The sequence below is a fragment of the Citrus clementina genome, unplaced genomic scaffold (genome assembly GCF_000493195.1).
Source record: "Citrus clementina cultivar Clemenules unplaced genomic scaffold, Citrus_clementina_v1.0 scaffold_5, whole genome shotgun sequence".
In the NCBI taxonomy this organism is placed as follows: Eukaryota; Viridiplantae; Streptophyta; class Magnoliopsida; order Sapindales; family Rutaceae; genus Citrus; species Citrus x clementina.
The window spans coordinates 26,584,416-26,590,415 of record NW_006262201.1 but is presented as its reverse complement, the minus strand read 5'-3'; positions in this window follow the sequence as shown (position 1 = coordinate 26,590,415).

Here is a 6,000-nt window from a genome sequence, read left to right as displayed (position 1 = left end):
ATATTCTATGCACCAAAAAGGTTTTCTTTGTTATGATCCCATTTTGTGTCGTATAAGGGTTTCTCGAAATGTGATTTTCTTTGAAAATCAGTATTTCTTTTCCGCACCCCACGACAATCTTTCCTCTTCATTTTCTATTTTGCCAAAGTATACTAACCCTTCTGCAGGTTATGTACTTTCTAAACCTCTCATAGTCTATCAGCGACGCAAGAATTCAGTACCTCCCGAGCCCCCTCCAGCAACTTCCCTAAATGTTGATCCAGTTCCAGCAACTGCACCTGAACCCCTCAGACACAGTACTCGAGTTCGTAGACCACCAGACAGGTATGGTTTCACCTCTCCATTATCTTTGACAGCGACTTTGTCTTCTATTCCTATTCCATTATCCTATAAACAGGCGATGGATTATGAATGTTGGCGAAAAGCTATTGAATCAGAACTTCTTGCACTTGAAGAAAACCAAACTTGGGATATTGTTTCATGTCCTCCATCTGTGAAACCCCTTGGTAGTAAGTTAGTGTTTTCTATCAAGATGCGTTCTGATGGATTCATAGATCGTTACAAGGCTCGGTTGGTGGTTCTTGGCAACAAGCAAGAATATGGCCTAGAATACGATAAGACCTTTGCACCAGTAGCCAAAATGACCACTGTTCGAACAATATTAGCCCTTGCTGCATAACAGTCATGGTCTTTACATCAAATGGATGTAAAGAATGCTTTCCTACATGATGATCTCAAGGAGGAAGTTTACATGAAACTTCCCTACGGTATGACTACTTCTTCACCTAATGATGTTTGTAAACTAAAGCATTCTTTGTATGGGTTGAAGCAAGCACCGCGAGTATGGTTTGAGAAGTTTCGATCAACTCTTCTCGGCTTTTCATTCACTCAAAGTCAGTATGACTCCTCCCTTTTTTTTCAAGACACATCTAAAGGCATAGTTGTTCTTCTTGTTTATGTGGACGACATCGTTATCACTGGTTCTGATATGGAGGCAATTTTTAAACTTCAGAATTTGTTGCACTCTGCTTTTCACATGAAAGACCTCGGTCAACTCACATTTTTTTAGAGTTAGAAGTGCATCATCGACCTCAAGGTATCATCTTGAATCAGCACAAGTATATTCAGGATTTGATTCAATTAGCTGGACTTATGGACATAAATTATGTTGACACCCCAATGGAACTTAATGTGAAATATTGACGAGACGAAGGGGAACTACTTCAAGATCCTACTTTATATCGGAAACTGGTTGGTAGTCTTATTTATCTAACTATCAACCACCCAAACATCTCTTATGTTGTCCACACCGTCAGCAAGTTCATGCAAGCCCCTTAACATCTCCACCTATCCGCAGTCCGCCGCATCATTAGATATATTCTTGGCACTCATGGCCGTGATTTATTCTTCCCTGCTGGTTCTTCACTCCAACTACAAGCCTACAATGACACAGATTGGGTTGGCTGCCCAGACACAAGAAAATATACTATGGGATGGTGCATGTTTCTTGGTGATGCTCTTATCTCTTGGAAATGCAAAAAGCAAGACTCAGTCTCCAAATCATCCACTGAAGCAGAATATCGGGCAATGTCTGCAGCATGCTCCGAGATCATTTAGTTGCGTAGTCTCTTAACATAGCTTGATTTCTCACAACATCAACCTACTCCCCTACATGCTGACAACACTAGTGCCATCCAAATTACATCCAATCCTATCTACCACGAGCGCACGAAACACGTAGAGGTTGACTGCCACTCTATTCGAGAGGCCTATGACAGCCAAGTTATCACCCTCTCGCATATCTCCATTACTCTACAGACTACGAATATCTTCACCAAATCCATGACACGTCAGCGATATAACTTTCTTGTTAGCAAATTGATGCTTGTAGATTTACCAACATCAATTTGAGGGGGGATGTCAAAGGAATTAGCAGATTCCATGGCAGATTCTATGCTTGTACAGTTGTAATAACTATATTTATGATTGTAAATCTTTTATGTTTTCCTTATTTAGGATATACTAGTTGTAGGCTAGTTTAGATAGTTCTGTATATTGTAGTTTAGCTATGTGTAGGGCTAAACATAAGCTTGTATTCATAGTATATAATGGGAATTATTCTCCAAGAGAAAGTACAACTTTTGCTCAAAATTCTCTGAGTTTATCAATTATACGTGCAGGAATGATTATAATCTTGTTCGCTCGGTTTGGGAAGATTACTTTTGGCACGTACAGGGGATTGGTTCTTTTATTTTTGTTGGAACCTATGATGAATAAATTTTAAAACTAGAGTTTAAGGTTAACAGAAGAACTTTGACCTCAACAACACAAGTTTGTTTGATTTGGAATAACTGACTCCTGCCTTTGTTCATGTCTTTCATGGCTTAAATAGTCATCAAGTATAACTGATACTAACTTATTGACCAAATCCCAAAGAAATATGGAAAACTAATTCTTCCCACAAGACTAGGTCCAACTTAACAACCATTGACTCACTAAACTCAAATTCAAGTCATAATTTTAAATTATAATAAGACTTTAAAAATAAATAAATTTAAGACCCATAACAACTCCTCCCCTCTTAAGAAATAGCCTTGTCCTCAAGGTTATAACTAGGGAATTTGTTTTCTATTACTCAAATACTAGTGGCAACTATGGTGGTTTAGGGTTTATAACTTCCATGTCTTCATTAGCATCGCTATCATTGAAACAAGCTTAAATCATGAATAATTTTTTGCAACGATGTCTAGGACCAAATTGTTCATTACACTTGAAGCATAGTCCTTTCTTCATTCTCTCATCTATCTTTTCTGTGCTAAGCCTTTTGATGGACATTGGCATGGAACTATTTTGAGCTTCATGAAATTTGAATAGGCCTTGAGAGTGTTACGAACTTCATACAAGCGAGCTAACCCGATGGTTAAGACTATGTTGTCGGACAACATGCTAATACACCCGCCTTGATTTAATCATGTAACCCACTAATAAAACAACTAACTTGACGATTTTGAGGAAAGTGTCCAACCTTTGCTAATAATCTCTCAAATTGAGTTTAATATTCTTTGACTGACCCAACTTCTCTCAGCTTGATTAACTCCCCAAAGAAATCTTGAAAATTCGTAGCTCCATACCTTTGGTTCAAGCCATCTTGAAATTCCTGCCAAGTCATCACTCATTTTTCTTGCTTAAGTAGTTGATACCATAATTGAGCATTACCTTCGAGATGAAATTATGTTAGTGCCACACGATCTTCTTCTGCTGTATGGTTAAAGTTGAAAAATTGCTCTACTCTGCAAAATCAACTCGTCATGTCTTCTTCTCCACTAAAGCGAGGGAAGTCAATTTTGACAAGAAGTTTTTGCTTTTTTAAAATTAATTGAAATATTCCCATAAGTTGAAGTTGCGACCCTTTATATTGAATTTATTATTAAGTTGCTCATATAAAATATATTTCTAATTACCGCATTGATTGAAACCTATTCTATTATTGACTATCGATATGTTATAGTTGAACTTAGTCTGCAAATATTCCAATTCCCACGTTGCACCATTATAAGGAGGTGAAGAATTGGTCACTGCTAAAGCAAGAGGTGGTTGATTATATGGGTGCGTTTGGCACACTGTATTGTATTATAGTGTATTGTTAGGGTTGGCAAATTAAGGGCTTGGGCCGGGCCCATTGCGGGCCTGGGATTTAAGTTATTTTTTCAAATTTTTAAAATTGTTGTAAACTTGAAATGAGTTAATAACAATCAAGTTGTTATAATTAACAATGAATTAAAAAAATAAATATTTCAAAATAAAATAATAAATAAAGAAAATAAAGTAAATTAAAGTTTACATATTTAATTTTTTAGTACTAAATTTTTTAATTCAAGCACTCTCTTAGCTAATTAATGTTTAAAAGAGAGTTTAGTATTATAAATTTAATTTTTTGATTCATTATTAATAAATAAATTAGGAATTTAAGCTTTTTTTTTATTTTTCCATTATTTTTCAAATTTCAATTTATTATTCTAATTTATAAATTTATTTTTTTAAAAAAATTGAGGGCTTGGGCTTGGCCCGGGCTTTTTTTCCCTAAGCCCTTATGTGTGAAGCCCGAGCCAAAGCCCGTGGAAATGGGCCGGGCTTAGGCCCGCCTCGGCTTTTTTGTCATCCCGATGTATTGAATTAGTGTTGTATTAGAATAATATTGCACAACGTTTGGTGTTACACTATACTGTATTAATTTCTTTGTAATTAATTTAAATTATATATTTAAAAAATATTTAATTTATTAGTACTTAAAAAAAATTAAATATAGAAATCTTAAATTTTAAAATTTTTACATCAATTTTTTTTTTGTTTAAATTAAAAAAAATCATAATTCTTCATAAAACAAGTGTAAAACGAAAAAAAATTAAAATTTTCGACAGTATAACCTTTATTTTTAGCAATTCCCAAAATATATAACTTATGAAATAGTTCAACTCTTTTTTTCATACACGTGAAAATTGAAAGCTCACACATTACATGTGCAACAGCCAATAGCTCTCTATACAAATACCATTCAACAAAGTCGTAAATTAAAACTACACATTTAGACAACAACTAACAACCTGTAATCAAGTCATCAGCACCTTATGGGGACTCATCCACAGTCACAAACGCAACGCATTGGAAAAGCCAATATGACAGTACGAGGCATCTACAACGAAGCTACCATGCTGATCTTGCGTATCCACATTGTTATGCTGATTAAATTCTTGTGGGTAATGTTGTTATCTCCTTATTATAGCTAGCTAGAAAGACAGGCTCTTGTTTGATCCCCATAGTGGTTGGTGATAAGGAATAGGTTGCCGCATGCCTTAGGCACGAGATTGCCTTTGTAAGCCATGCAGATATAGTCTATAAAGATTTCGTAGTCCTGCAGCAAGAGAAATATTTCATTTCCTGAAGATCCCCAGGTTCAATATTTCTAATGCAAAAGATTATCAAAATATTTGATATAATAATCTTCTACTTCAAATTTCAAGAAGTGTACATTTTTGTTGAACAAATTTTAATTCCGATTTCCACGAAATTGGGGGCATAAGAAAATCAAGAACGTACCTCATACAGTGGCTGTACATCAACAACAATCCAAGGCACATATTGATGAGGAGGCACGATAGAATTTATTTCAGCTGCATATTTCAACTCTAAGTTGCAGCTGAAACAATTATGTACAACAAAGAAGAAAGATTCTTCAACACGCATATTCCTAACTAATATCACTACAATATTTTGTTCAGGTGAGCATAGATATCCCACACTTTATGGTTTACAATACAGTATAATGGTCTCTCTCAGATCTTGACACGCGTGCAGTCGCGCACCTCCTGATCGTCACTCTATCTATCATTACATACAATTAACATACGTACATAGTATTACCTAATTAGTTCTTCTTGCATTGCACGCTTTGCATTTCTTCTCAAAAGACACAAGCACATCTACCGAATCTATTCTTTCACATTTCTTTATCTGATGAAAAAATAATCTAATATTAACATTAATTAACTTGTAGAAAGTCGTGCAGACTCGTGCGGTTACATCTAGGTAAGACTTTTACATCGATGTAAAAGAGTGAGCTCGTACCTGAGCATGATACGCATATAATAACTCACCTTGGATCTCTTTTTACACAAAACTAGTTGATCGGTTTTGATGCTAACTTTTCTAAACAGCTCCAATTCGGCCTCATCACAATGAGAAGTCAACACAACATTAACAAAGACTAATTGTGTAATTCCCCAAATAAAACCCCCCAATTTTAATAATAAAAAAATTGCATGAATTCGCCCCTTGCTCCTCCTCTTTAACACACAAGTTTATGACCAAGAATAGAAACAAGAGATGGCGTGCCCAAACGATAAGACAGGAAGCAAAAGCTTGCTGCCCATGTCTAAGAGAAGGTGAATAATCAATCACAATCTGCAAATGAATTATAAGGTGGAAAAAAAAAACTTCGGTATA